We start from the raw sequence: 16,505 nt of genomic DNA, 5'->3' as shown, positions 1-16,505 counted from the left end.
CAAATATAATGAATTTTACATAAATTTGGAGCTCATCATTGGCTTGACTTGTTAATCCAAACAAAGTAATAAAACATAATTTGCAACTTTTTTTTATCTGTAATTTAAGTAATGCTTGATAATGAGATTTTTACCTGGAATTGTATCAATATGGGCGTTAGATCATATAATGTTTTATTAATTATAGGGTGTGTTTGGTTAAGGGAAGTGTTTATGGAAAGTAGATTACTAGGGAATCTTTAGAGAAATGTGTTTGGTTGGTTGGAATAAATGGTGACTATGTATAATAATATGTTTGTTGGAAGGATAAATAGTGGGTATGTTATGTAGATTACTAAATTGCCTCCTTTTAAATAATAATAAATTTATTTTTTAAATATTTCTTTAAACCCCTTATTTGAAATTTTGCTCAAACACCTCAGCCAATAAAACTTTTTGTAGAAAATCACCCTCACTCATCCCAAACCACTACTGGCAGCTAGCACCACAGCCACAGCCATGTAATGGCATACTACCGGTGGATCTGGCTTGTTGTGCGCCGATAAGGCCTAATCTGGCCATGAATCTTGATCCATGGCAAAAATGGCTAGATCTGGCCGTAATATGGTCTTTCACACCAAAGATGTGGCCATGAAACAGCGACCATTTCACGGCCAAAGATCTGGCCTTTTTACGTCTAGATCTATGCGTTTCAGACCACATCTTTGGCATGAAACAACCAGATATAGTCGTTTCTGGCCATGGATCACAAATCCATGGCCGGAAAGTCCTTACCGGCACATGACGCAAGATTCCATCGGTCTTGAGCCGATATGATGCTTTCTCTGGCGGCCAGTGGTGGTGGCTAGAGCTGGCGGTGGTCTTGGTGGCTAGGACTATTGTTAACTTTTAAATTTTTGTGGCGGGTGGTTTTTTAAATTCTCAAATGTAGGGGTTTGGGTAATTGTTTTGGTAGACATATGATGGCAAATGAGTCCGAAATGATAAAAGTTAAGGCAAAATAGAGTCAAAATTAAGATTACCTCGATAATCTTATATTAACACCCTTGGGAAGGTAATTTGATTGCTCTTAATATTACCAACAATAACATATTTGCAATAAAAGATTTACGTAATATTTTATTGCTGCAATCAAACGAGAGAATCTTGAAAATTAAACAAAGATTACAAGATTAATCTTATATCACCTCGAACCAAAGCAACATAGAGGGATATTATATAACGAAAAGAAAGATCACCTTAAAGATTACTAGGAATATTTAGAAAATGTGTTTGGTTGGTTCAATAAATTGGTGAATAATGTTGGTTGTGAGTAAATGAGTGGATATGTATATAGATACTAAATGCCCTCTTTTTAAATATTAATATAATAAATTTTTTTTATTATTATTTTTAATAATTTTTTAACCCCCTACTTTTCAATTTAGCAAAAACACCATAGCAACCAAAAAGTTTTAAACTTAACAAAAACACCCATACACCCCAAGCCACTGCTGGCAGCCAGCCACCACCACCAGTGGCCGAGGGTAGTGCCATAGATTTGGTCTGACGTTAGCGGTGCCACAGATCTGGTTGTGAAATGGTCAAGTCTTTAGTCGAAATGCCGGCCATTTCACGGTCGAAGATTAGCCGTTTCACAATTACATCTTTAGCCGTGAAATGATCAGATCTCATCATTTCCGACAATTTATAGGAAAAAATTATTAGGAAAATACAAGTTTGCTAATCTGTTAAGTTATATGGTCATAACTACCTATCCAAAATTTTCTATTTAATTTTATTTTAACCTTTTATTTCAAAAATAGTATATTATTGTTCCTTGACAAATATAATGAATTTACATAATTTGGAGCTCATCATGGCTTGACTTGTTCAATCCAAACAAAGTAATAAAACATATAATTTGCAACTTTTTTTATCTGTTAAGTAATGCTTTGATAATGAGATTTTTACCTGGAATTGTATCAATATGAGGCCGTTTAGATCATATAATGTTTTATTAATTATGGGTGTGTTTGGTTCAGGGAGGAAGATAGATTACTAGGGAATCTTTAGAGAAAGTGTTTGATTGGTGAAATAAATTGGTGACATGTTAATAATATGTTTGGTTGAGGATAAATTAGTGGGTATGTTATGTAGATTACAAATTGCCCTCCTTTTTAAATAATAATATACTATTATTTTTATTATTATTTTTTAATTATTTTTAACCCCCCATATTTGAAATTTTGCTCAAACACCCTAGCCATATAAAACTTTATTTGTAGCAAAATCACCCCACTCATCCCAACACACTACTGGCAGCTAGCCACCACCGCCGACAACCATTGTAATGGCATACTACCGGTCGGATCTGGCTTGTCGTGCGCCGATAAGGCCTAATCTGGCCATGAATCTTTGATCCATGGCCAAAAATGGCTAGATCTGGCCGTGAATATGGTTGTTTCACAGCCAAAGATGTGGCCGTGAAACAGCAACCATTTCACGGCCAAAGATCTGGCCTTTTTACGGCTAGATCTATGGCGTTTCACGACCACATCTTTGGCCGTGAAACAACCAGGTATAGTCGTTTCTGGCCATGGATCACAGATCTATGGCCGGAAACGTCCTTACCGGCACATGATTGGCAAGATTCTATCGGTCTTGAGCTGATATGATGACTTTCTTCGGCGGCCAACGGTGGTGGCTAGTGGCTGGTAGTGGTCTTGGGTGGCTAAGACTATTTTGTTAACTTTAAATTTTTTTTTTTTGTGACTAGGGTATTTTATCTAAATTCTCAAATGTAGGGGGTTTGGGTAATTGTTATTTGGTAGACATATGATAGCAAATGAGTCCGAAATGATAAAAGATTAAGGGTAAAATAGAGTCAAAATTAAGATTACCTCGATAATCTTATATTAACACCTCTTGGGAAGGTAATTTGATTGCTCTTAATATTACCAACAATAACATTATTTGCAATAAAAGATTTACGTAATATTTTATTACTTGATAATCAAACAAGAGAATCTTGAAAATTAAACAAAGATTACAGGATTAATCTTATATCACCTCGAACCAAACGCAACCATAGAGGATATTATATTAACGAAAAGAAAGATCACCTTAAAGATTACTAGGAATGTTTAGAAAATGTGTTTGGTTGGTTCGAATAAATTGGTGAATAATATGTTTGGTTGGGGGATAAATGAGTGGATATGTTATATAGGCTACTAATTGCCCTCATTTTTAAATATTAATATAATAATATATTTTTATTATTATTTTTTAAATAATTTTTTAACCCCCTACTTTTTAGGTTTAGCAAAAACACCATAGCAACCAAAAATGTTTTAAACTTAACAAAAACACCCCTACCCACCCCAAACCACTGCTGGCAGCTAGCCACCACCACCGGTGGCCGAGGGTAGTGCCATAGATTTGGTCGTGACGTTGGCGGTGCCACAGATCTGGTTGTGAAATGGTCAAGTCTTTAGTTGTGAAACGCTGACCATTTCACGATTACATCTTTGGCCATGAAATGATTAGATCTCGTCGTTTCCGACAATGGATATGTGATCTATGGCCAAAAAAAAAAGCCTTATTAGTGCATGGTCGACCATATACGGCCTGTCTTACACCATTATGATGACTTTCAACAGCCTTTAGCGACGGTCAACGACGACTGGCGGTGGTGGCCAGTTCTAGGTGCAATGACATTTCTGTAAATAATGATAATAACAAGGGCAATGTTGTCTAGAAAATTTAAAAAGTGAGGACAAAAGGGTCTGGATAAGTGAATTGGGTGTTTTGTAAATCTTAACAAATATAAGGGTAATTTAGATAAAATACTCAACTGTTTAGGGGCAATATGGGACAAAAAATATGATTACCCGAAGTTTCGTGAAATAAGTAGTGCAATTGATTTTTGTAGGAATGGGATAATTTGTTTATGTGTTATAGCACTATACCCGTAGCTTCCTTTGGGGTTTGAATTAAGAGGTAGATGGTCGGGTCATGGGTGGATGGATGGGGTTTTTGTAATTCACATCTTACATGAATAAAAGAAGAGAAAACAAATGGAGAGATTAAACATGTCAAGAATAACTCATCTGCATCTTGCTTATATTTTTTTTTCTTTTTGGTTATATTCTTAATCTACTTTTTTGCTTTAATAGATATTTCCAGACAAAGTTCTTGATCTAGAGAGATCTATGCGCACTCTTGACTTAACATGCAACAAATTAGGTGATGCTTGCTATTATTCTTATTATTGTTTTCAATCAAGTGAGAAATCAATATTGTGAATCTTTTGCTGCATGTAAATGTAATGAAGCTTTAGAGCATGTACAGTGAAGTTGTCCCTTCTTCCCTTTTCTCTGCAGTTGACATTCCTATGGATATCAGCAAATTGATCAACATGCAGCGCCTGGTAAGACCTACATTCCATAGTAGTTTACATTCATTATAGCTATATTTGGAGGCATGTTTCAACATAACTCGTACGAAAGCTCTTTATTGATAATTCAGAATTTTCAAACCTTTGATTATATATTTTTCTTGTATAGACAATAAAACTACTTTTTCACCAAGTTAAGAATTATAGCATATACATTGCTTATATTGACTTCGAAGTTAATGTTTTTCTTTGTGCAGCTAATGGTCAAGTGCTGCCCCCCACCTCCCGCAATAACTTATCTTGCCTTACTCTAAAGGCCGTCTAGCAGTAGGCTAGAGAACTGTTCTATCAACGATATAACTGTTATAATTATGGAAGCCCGTTAACGTTAAGTACTTCCATTAATCTATAGAGAGTGTATATATTTTGCTGTGTATGTCTTGAGTTGAGTTAGATTTTGATAAGACCCAAGGATTAACAATCAACCAAGCAACCAATAAATTAGACAATGCACAAATTCTCAAGTGTTTTTCACAAGGCAGAATTTGATTGTTTTAAATGGATTGAAATTAAGAATTGAAAAAGGCAGATTATGGAGCAATATTCCAGGAAATGAAATGAAAGAAAATACAGTAGAAAATTCTAGCAGTTCGAGGAGCTGGGGACCTCCCTGATTCACACTTAACAAATCTTATCTTTTCAACCAAGGGCTCTCCCCTTTATACATGAATCAGCTAACAAATTTATTCCCTTCTAACTAATTGGTTCGCACGTCACATGCCTCCAGCTTCCCTCCACTCACTCATATTTCTTCAATTCAGTTAGCCTTCCTTCATTCCAGCCTGTTTCTTCAATTCTGTTAGCTTCACCGTACTAACGCATGCTTTTCTAATTCCAACCAAATATGTTAGTGGCTTTTTATCCTTGTGCCCTTTGTGTTGGTAAACCTTCTTGATGGGTGGTCTATCAATACCCATACCACCCCCCCTCCTTGGAAAGCCACCTTATCCTCAAGGTGGAAGTGAGGAAATTGAAGAGTGATGGTGTCAGCCAGCTCCCAAGTTGCTTCAAATGGGGCTAAGTCCTTCCACTTAATAAGGACCTCCTGAGAGCCATTCACTAGTGTGCAGACTGCCAAGACAGATTTCGACTGAACTTGCAGCTCCATATCCTCGGTGAGGCAGGGTGGTAGAGTTGGAGAGGAGCTGAGCTGTGCAGACTGCTCTTGAGTTGAGATATGTGAAAAACGGGATGAATTTTGGCTGTTGAAGGCAACTCTAGCTTGTATGCAACCTATCCACTTTTTTCCAAAATGGGAAATGGTCCATAAAAATGAGGACTCAACTTTTCATTGAGTTTAGAAGCCAGGGACTTGAAGCGGTATGGCTGAAGCTTCAAAAACACTTGGTCGCCCGGTTAAAAATTAACATCCCGACGATGGGCATCTGCCTGTGATTTCATATGGTTCTGGGCATTACTCAGGTTATGTTTCAGCGTGTCCAAGATGGAGTTACGATCAGCCATCTGCTGATTTACTTCTTCAACCAGTGATGGGTAGTCGATGAAGCAGAGAAAAGTGGGCGGGTCGCGGCCATAGAGTGCTTTGAAGGGTGTCATCTTGGCTGCACTATGAAAAGTGGAATTATACCAAAATTTGGCCCATGCTACCCATCGTGGCCATTGTTTAGGCTGGTTACTACAAAAACAATGGAGATAGGCTTCTAAACAATGGTTGACTACCTCCGTTTGGCCATCGGTTTGAGGATGATACACAGAACTGAATTTCAGCTTGGTACCTGCGGCCTTAAACAATTCTTGCCAAAACTGACTGACAAACACTCGGTCTCTGTCGGATACAATTGATTTTGGAAACCCATGTAGTCTGACAACCTCCGAAACAAATAGATCAGCCACTTCCTTGGCCGTATATGGGTGACATAAGGGGAGGAAGTGACTATACTTAGTTAATCGGTCCACAACTACCAATATCGTGTCATATCCTTTGGCTTTGGGTAGCCCCCCGATAAAGTCCATACTAATGTCTTCAAATACCTGGGTGGGAATGGGTAAAGGTTGTAGAAGTCCTGCAGGCATAAGAGCGGATTGTTTATTCAATTGACATGTGGAACACTGTTGAACAAAAGTATAAACATCTCTTTTAATACCCCCTTAAAAAACGAGATTCGTCACTCGCTTGTAAGTTCTAAAAAATCCAGAATGGCCACCGGCAGGACTGTTATGGAATTCTTCCAACAATCGCGGAATGAATTTAAAAGATTTGGGAATCATTAACTTGTTTTTGTAGAACAGACAACCTTGGCGTAGACTGTAGTTTGGGTGACTTTGGGGATCAAAAAGCAAATCTTGGATGACAGTTCGAAGCTTTGCATCTTGCTGTGCTTCAGTTGAAAGATCTTTGAATTCTGAGAAGGTAACGACCGAGATAGCTGTGAGCTCTATGTCTTCTCTGCGGGAAAGGGCATCAGCCATTTGGTTTGAACTACCTGGTTGATACACGATCTCAAACGAGTAACCGAGAAGCTTAGAAATCCATTTCTGCTGTTCAGGTGTTTTCACCCTCTGATCTGTCAAGAATTGCAAACCGCGCTGGTCCGTTTTGATAGTGAACTTTTGTCCGCTGAGATAGTGACTCCATTGGTGAACTGCGAACACTATGGCCATTAATTCCCTTTCATATACCGATTTTTGCCTTGACTAATGGGAAAATGCTTTGCCGATGAAGGCTATGGGATGCTGGTTCTGAAGTAGGATAGCTCCCAACCCTTGGTCGGATGCGTCGGTGTGGACTTCAAAAGGGAGCTAAAATCAGGTACAGCCAGCATAGGAACGGATGACTTGACCGTTTTCAGGTTATCAAAGGCTTGTTGAGCCTGTTCATTCCACCCGAAAACGTCTTTTTGAAGTAGTTTAGTCAATGGCTGAGCTATCGACCCATAATCTTTCACGAATCTACGGTAATACCCTGTTAATCCCAAGAATCCTCGCAACCCTTTGATAGTGGAATAGGCCAAGACAACATTGATTCAACTTTGGCTGGGTCTGCCTCCACCCCATTCGCAGAAATCAAATGTCCCAAGTATTCCAACTTCAACTGCCTGAATATACATTTTTTTTTTTGTTGACAACCAGCTTGTTCTCAGTCAAGATTTGGAAGGCATACCGCAAGTGAGTGAGGTGAGCTTTTAGGTCGAGGCTGTAGACTAGGATGTTGTCAAAAAATACCAGTACAAACTTCCTTAAAACTGGTCTGAAAATGGTGTTCATTAGTGCCTGGAAAGTGGAAGGGGCTTTAGTCAACCCAAACAGCATGACCAGGAATTCGTAATGCCCCTCGTGAGTTCGAAATGCTGTTTTCAGCACATCCTCGGGCCTTACTCTGATCTGATGATATCCAGATTTCAAATCCAGCTTAGAAAATACTATCGCTCTAGCCAACTCATCTAACAACTCATCAATTGAAGGTATGAGAAATTTGTCGGGTATGGTTATGTTGTTAAGGGCGCGATAGTCAACACAAAAACGCCAGCTTCCATCTTTCTTTTTAACCAACAGCACCGGGGTTGCAAAAGGACTAATACTCGGTTGGATGATTCCGGACACCAGCATTTCACCCACAAACCTTTCTATCTCATTCTTTTGGGTGTAGGAATATTTGTAGAGGCGTAGATTAGGGGGTTTGGAGGAATGTTGGAGGGTTATGGCATGGTCAGTTGGTCTCCTCGGTGGTAGACAAGGGTGTTGTTCGAACAGATGGTGGAATTCTTTAAGTAAGGCAACAATTCCCGGCTCCATGGGTTCACTCTGCTCTTCGCCTTTCATCTTGATAGAACAAAACTCTACTACATAACCTGCACCCTTATTCTGTAGTGTCTTGAGCATGGCTTTAAGAGAAACTATAGTCTTAACCAACGAAGGATCACCTTACAACACAATTCTCTTCCCGTTACTATCGAACGCCATGGTTAAATTTTTCCAATTAGAGCACACATCCCCTAACATGCTCAACCAAGATACCCCCAACACCACATCAGCTCCACCTAAATCAAAGGGGAAAAAATCATGTGTCAACTCAAACTCCTGAATTCTCATACTCACATTTTTGCAAATTCCTTCTCCTCTGATGGTAAAAACATTCCCTACCATTACTCCGAATTGTTTCCCCTTCTCCATGCTCAAGCCTAGCTTTTGTACCAACTCCTTTGAGATGAAATTGTGGGATGCCCCACTATCTACTAACACAATCACTGTCTCATCCCCAATCATTCCCCAGATCTCCAAAGTTTTGTCCATTGTCATACCCACAATCGAGTTCATAGACAAAGCCAATGGATCACCTGTTGGGTTGGTGTCATCGTCGTTGTCAGAGTTGGGATCTTCCTTTTTCGGCAAGTCTTCATCCGTGACTAAAAGGACCTACAACGATCTCGCCTTACAACGATGGGTGGGACTGTACTTTTCGTCAAATTTGAAGCACAATCCACGCTCCCTCTTGCTCTGAATCTCGGCGTCAGTCATTCGCCGGAAGCCTTCGTCGCAAAATCCCTACATGGATGTGTCAGATAGATTCTGTCATTCATTCTCTTTGCTTGGATTTAGATCTGGAGTGCGTGAAAATGTGTTGGAATACCACACATTTGTGCGCCAGTTTTCTGGGTTGGGTGTGACCTGCTGGTATGGCTCCATTTTAGTTAGTTGGGTCTTAAATGGTTTGGGCCTATTTTTCTCCAATACCCAGTTTTTTTCCTCTACTCTACGGGCCTGCTCAATAAGTAAAAAGAGTGTAGTTGGTTGGGCCAAACGCAGTTCAGCCCGAATTTCTTCCTTGAGTTCATTTAAAAAAATACCCATTAGCAATTCTTCTCTTACCTCACGCAAGGGAGCTGAATGTTCTTCAAAATTTTCTCTGAATTCTGTTACTGTTCCAGTTTGTTTTAAGGATAATAGTGCCTCATATGCTGAGCCTTTGAAGGATGGACGAAATCTCTCAACCACGGCAGTTTTCAAAAGCTTCCCATGAATTGATTGGTGCCCTTGATTCAACCCACTGATACCAATTCAGTGCCTGTCCCTCCATACAAACCGCAACTGCCTCTACCTTTTCACCCTTTGTGTAACAATTGACGGAGAAATAGCGATCCGCTCTGAAAGTCCATCCATGGGGACCTTCTCCATTAAACATTGGTAACTCTAATTTTTTTCCCTTCCTTTCCTCCCTAAGGCTCTCGGTTTCTTTACTCCTACCCATTCCACCATTGTCATTATTGTTGGAGTTTTCCCCCATATTTGACTTGCCCCGTTCTCTACTAGTTTGGGCTTCCTTCTCCTCTTCCAACCTCATCCATTCCCTCGGTTCAAGGAGATACCCTTTAATGCTACCTATAAAAATTTAGGGGTGAGCACGGGTAGCGGGTAGAATCGGAACCGGGGGTAAGAACCGGAACCGGAACCAGAACCTACCCAGAACCTGCACTGTGTGGGTAGGTTCCGGTTCCAATTTTTTGGAACCGCTACTGTGCGGTTCCGGTTCCGGTTCTTGCATGTAGAGGAACCGAAACCGGAACCTGTAAAAAGGGTACCCTGTTTGGAACCTGCAGGGGGTACCCGGTTTGGAACCTGTTTTGGAACCTATTTGGAACCTGTTTTGTAATATGTTTGGAACCTGTTTTTAGAACCTGTTTAGAATCTATTTTGGAACCTGGACTATAATGAAATATTTGTGAAATGTAAAAAATGGGGGAGTTTCTATTATTTTACATATAAAAAAATTTAAAATAGAAAAAGTTAAATTTTTAGTATAACCTAATTAAATAAATATACGAATACAATTATACTTATTATATATAAATTACACCATATTAAAAGCTTTAATATATTATAATACATTAATATTAAAGTTTTGATCAATTAAGTGAATAATTGAAATTATGATCCAATTAAAAGTGTTTTACATTTTTAATGTTATTATTAAAGGGAAGTGAAATGACAAAGAAGTGGTGGGGTAGAGGAAATCAATCTGGGCAAGGAAGTGGTGGGGTAGAGACATGAAGTTCGAGGGAAAATGTTTTGAATACCATGACAGGGTGACCGGGTAGTACCGGTAGAACCGTAACCGTGGGGTAGCACCGAAACCGAAAGTTACGAAAATACACTTGCGTGTTAAATCTATGTATTGACGTGGAGACTTCTTATTTGTTTGATTCTTGAAGTTGATGTTGACAGGTGGAGGTTTATTATCAGCATAGCCTGTCTTCGATATTATATGTTTGTCTAACTAAAAAGGGGTTTAGAATACAACTGGTGTAGGATATATCCAATTGGAGAGATGTCAAATGAATTATCTTATAATTTCGTCCTGAAGTTTAGAAGTATATATTGTTAGTATTATGATTTTATAATAAAAAGTCTATAATATCCTTATTGTCTCATATGTTGTTTACGCGGGTTTTAGTTTTGATATTTTGTGTATAAGCAAACGACATAATCCCACCCGAAATTTGGAAAAATCCTAAGTTGGTATCCTTGGTTCAATTTATCCCCTTTTGCCACTCTTAATCTAACATCGTTCGCTTGGTTTTAACAGTAAAAGGGTAAAAATGACATTTAAGAAAAATTAAATTCAAATAATAAAGAGGCTTGGGGAAATGTTGCAAAACATGTGGAGACGGATAATGTATGACGGCTGGAGTTATTGCAGAAGTTAAGCGCCAAAAAAAAAAAATCTCTAAACACTCTTACACTTTCTCTTTCAAACGAAAAATGCAAATTTTTTTTTCAGAAAAATTAACCCACAAACCTCATCGCTTGTGCAACAAAAATTGCAGCCATTAATCCCTCTAACCTTCTTCCCATCCCACAGTTGAACTCGTAAGCTTACCAGACATAGATATAGTCTCTCACCGCTACTTTGACTCCCAAATAAGATGAACAAAATCAATATTCCAATGAATATCCTTATCTCCTCATCATCATTCTAGCCAATGCCCTCCCTTTCAGGCCTCACTAAATCCTTGTCGCTTGGTTTTTTTGCTTTGACTCTCAAACAAGATGAACAAAATCAGTCGTACACTTATCATCTTCTTCAGTGGCATTTGGCGAAACCGTAAACCATAAACCGGCATCAACAACAACCATAAACTGACGAATATGAAATGACAACCAGACCCAGACCCATACCCATTAACACGAAACCATCATACTGGTCGTGCAGACACAGCCTTGAGAGGAATATGAGCCATCAACGAGAAGAGAAGTCTCACCTCCTAGAGGAAGAAAGACGACGGTTCAAGGAGAAGGACGATATGACGACGTGGTCTGCAGCAAGGTATATCGACAGTTGATTTACATATTTTTTGTATATGGTTTGAGCTGGATTTTTCTGCGGATTGGTTTTTTGGTTATTTCAGTGTGTTTGGTGGTGTTATACTGGTGTTAGGGTTGTGGTGGAGGTGTTAGGGTGGTTGTTGGGTGGTGGTAGGATGGTGATAGTGGTAGTAAGGGGCTTTAGGATTAGGGTTAGGGTTTTGGTGTAATGGTGGTTTAGGATATTGATGTTGCATAGCAGTGTTAGTATTGGTGGTGGTGTGTGTATGGTGGTATAGTGGTGGTAGAGTTGACAGTGGTGTTAGGGTGACTTTTGGTGTACTGGCTGGAAACTAATAACCATCTTAAATGTTGCCTAGCATTGATTGACAACTTCTAGTGTAACAATGCCACGTACCTAGGGTGGTGGTCTGGTGGTGGTAGGGTGGTGATGGTGGTTGTAAGGGGCTTTAGGATTAAGGTTAGGGTTTGGTTGTAGTGGTGGTTTAGGATATTGGTGTTGCATGGCAGTGTTAGTATTGGTGGTGGGGTGTGTATGGTGGTAGAATGGGGGTAGAGTTAATGGTGGGTTAGGGGTGATTTTCAGTATATTATTTAGAAACCAGTACTGTCTTAAATGTTGCCTAGCAGTGGTTAACAACATCTGGTGTAACAATGCCATGTACCTTGGGTGGTGGTCTGGTGGTGGCAGGGTGATGATGGCTGTTATAGGGTGGTGGCAGTTGATTTTTTGTTTATAATTACTTGGTTGAGTTTGTTTATGCAGGTTGAAACCAAATTCCTATGACTTTGAAGTTGAAGTGTTTAGTTTAGAATATGATATACTAAATGTCGATCCAGATGAGTATTGTTACATATGTTTTATTAAAGATGTGAAACGATGTGTGGCTTCGGAGAATAAGGTATCAAAATGAACCCTTATGAGCAATTTAAGGTAGAGGTTGAGCTACCTTTATCAAGGCTAGATACGTAATGGAAAGGGATGATGATATGGAATTCATATTTGAGCAATATAAGCGTTTTGGCAAGCGAGTGATAAGGGTTTATGTAGAAGTCATACCAGTGGACTTTGTTGAACCTATAACTTTATTTGAAGCCCAACCAGAGGACAATGAAGGTTTTGTGAGGCAAGATAGTAAGGAAGATAAAGAAAGTATTCCATATGAGTTCCACTAGAGTGTTGAAAGTGATGAAAGTGATCATGAAGAGGACCATGAGAGTGGGCAGGATGGGCAGGGAAGTGGGGTGGGTGAGGGAATGGAAACTGGACAGGAAAGTGGGGTGGAAATTGGGCACGGAAGTGGGGTGGTAAAGGGAATTGAAATTGGACAAAGAAGTGGTGGGGTAGAGGGAAATCAATCTGGGCAAGGAAGTGGTGGGGTAGAGGACATTGAAGTTCGAGGGAAAATGTTTGAATACCATGACAGGGTGAGCACGGGTAGCCGGTAGAACCGGAACCGGGGGGTAGAACCGGAACCGAAACCAGAATCGGAACCTACCCGGAATCGGTACTGTGCAGGTAGGTTCCAGTTCCAATTTTTTAGAACCGATACTGTGCGGTTCCGGTTCCAGTTCTTGTGTGTGGAGGAACTAGAACCGAAACCTGTAAAAAGGGTACCCTGTTTGGAACCTGTAGGGGGTACCCGGTTTGAAACCGATTTTTGGAACCTATTTGGAACCTGTTTGGAACCTGTTTTGGAACCTGGACTATAATGAAATATTTGTGAAATGTAAATAATGGAGGGTTTCTATTGTTTTATAAAAAAAAAATTAAATAGAAAAAGTTAAATTTTTAGAATAACCTAATTAAATAAATATATGAATATAATTATACTTATTACATATAAATTATACCATATTAAAAGCTTTAATATATTATAATACATTAATATTAAAGTTTTGATTAATTAAGTGAATAATTGGAATTATGATCCAATTAAAAGTGTTTTACATTTTTAATGTTATTAAAAGAATTATTTTTGAATAAAATAGTATATTTGATTGAGTAATAATATATTTAGTTATTTACTTCAATTATCAAGTTCTAAGTATATCTATAATAAATTAGTAATTAATTAATTATATATGATAAATTGATAAACATTAATAAATTTAATTACTAGTTAAAGATCATGCTTAATCAATTATAAACATTATATTATAGTTAAATGATTACTTAATAATTATAATTTTATAAAATTACTTAATGTATGTATATTAATTATAGCATTCATTAATTATTACTACTAATTAATTGACTTATAAGTTTATAACATTAGTATATTAATTAAATAATAGAAATTTAATTAATTATAGCATTACATTATAGATTTATATTATAATTACTTAGTCAATTATAAATTTTTCATAAACATTAATACAAACTTAATTAAATGATTAAAAATTTAATTAATTATTATTACATTAAAAATTATAGTATGATACTTAATAGTTATTCACTATAATATTACATTATAGTATGATTATAAATTAATTAATATTACATAATAAATGATTACTTAATTGAATATGACATATATTATAAAATAGAATTACATTTATTACATAAACATTACAAATACTTAATTAAATGATTAGAAATTAATTAATTACAATATTACATTATAAATTTATAGTACGATTATATAATTAATTGTAACATTATATTATAATTAAAGATACTTAATTAATTAAATATTCTATTATAAACAATTTATTATAATATTATATTAAAGACTATGTATGATTATTTAATTCATTGTAATATTTCACTATTTCAATAGTATGTTAGTTGTTACATAATTAATATAACATCATAATTAGATGATTATTTAATTGATTACGACATTATATTATAAACATTAATTATACTACATTATAAACAAATTATTACTTAATTAAATGATTAGAAATTTAATTAATTAATATTACATATAGATAAAAATTACTTAATAAATTATAACATATACATTATATATATTATGATCACTTAATTAAATATAGTATTCATAGTTAAATGATACTTAATGTTATAAATTATAACATCACATTATAAACATTGTAATTTACTACATTATTATTTATTACATTACTTAATTAAATGATTAAATTTAATTAATTATAATATAACATTAAAGATCTATAATTTGATTACTTATCACTAAAACATTACATAATTAAATGATTACTTAATGATATGATTTATGATATTATGTTTTAAACATTAGTAATTACTAATTACTACATAAACATTAGCACAATACTGAATTAAATGATTAAAATTTAATTAATTATGTATTACCTTATAAACATTTCATTATAACAGTAGTAAGCTATTCATTATAATTAAATAATTACTCAATTAAATTATAACATTATTATATTACATTATATTATGATCACTTACTTAATTATAGCATTACATAGTTAAATGATTACATAATTAGTTATGAATTTATAACATTATATTATAAACATTAGTAATTTACTATATTATTACATTATTTAATTAAACGATTAAATCTTTAATTAATTATAACATTACCTTATATATTTATAATATGATTACTGAATTAATTATAACATTCCATTATAAATATTAGTATATTAAATATTAATTAAATGATTTGAAATTTAATTAATTATAATATTCAATTATAGATTTATAGTATGATTACTTAATTCATTATAACATTACATTATACTATTATAGTATGATCATATAATTAATATAACATTACATAATTAAATGATTACTTAGTTGATTATGACATTATATTATAAATATTAGTAATTAATTTACTAATTTACACAATACTTAATTAAATGATTAGAATTTTATTAATTATAACATTACATTATAAATTTATGGTATGATTACTTAATTAATTATAACATTCTATTATAAATAATATTACAATACTTAATTAAATTATTAACAATTTAATTAATTATAATTAAACCCTAAACCCAAATAGTATATTTGTTAGGGGTGTATTTGTAAACTTTTAAGGTATTTTTGTCATTTTTTAAACTAATAGGGGGTAATTGATTTTTTATAGGGTACCCCGGAAAGGAACCAGAACCTGCATTTTAGGTTCCGGTTCCTTGAATTGAAGAACCTGCACTGTGCGGTTCCGGTTCCCCCAAAAAATGAAGGGCGCCCAGAACCGCTCACCCCTAACCATGAGGACAATTCATATGAAAGGTCTACTAATGATAAAGATGCAGTAACTAGGGTTAGCAAGCACATGAAGGGTCAACAGTTTGCTTATGGGGATAATGGGAAAATCCACTTCAAAGTTGGTCAAGTGTTTGAGGAAGTTGATCACTTTAGGAAGGTGTTTCGAGATTGTGTAATTCAAAGGGGGTAGGAAGATTCACAATGAGAGAAGAAGATTTAAGGCCAAATGTAAGCAAGCAAACTATCCATTTCATCTATATGCTGCTTTGACGCCTGATGATGTGTCTTTTCAGATTAGGAAGTATAGGCACACACATACATGCATGAGGGTTTATAATAATAGGAGGCAACAAGTGCTTTGGTGGTTGCAAAAATGGGAGACTTCATCAGATCCCAAAAGGGTTCATCAATTAAGCCATGAGTAGACACGTTGGGTAGGAAACACTATCTGTAGTTATCTAGATGCAAACTGTATAGGGCCAATAAGCTGGCAAATAGGAGGTCAGACAAGCTCCATGCAGAGTCATTTGCTGGTTTGTTGAAATATGATCACATTATCAAACACACCAACCCAGGTTCCATGTATAATGTGAAATCTGTTAG

Source organism: Pistacia vera, unplaced genomic scaffold, assembly GCF_008641045.1.
Source record: "Pistacia vera cultivar Batoury unplaced genomic scaffold, PisVer_v2 Contig531, whole genome shotgun sequence".
Classification (NCBI taxonomy): Eukaryota; Viridiplantae; Streptophyta; class Magnoliopsida; order Sapindales; family Anacardiaceae; genus Pistacia; species Pistacia vera.
Note: the sequence above shows the minus strand (reverse complement) of the source record.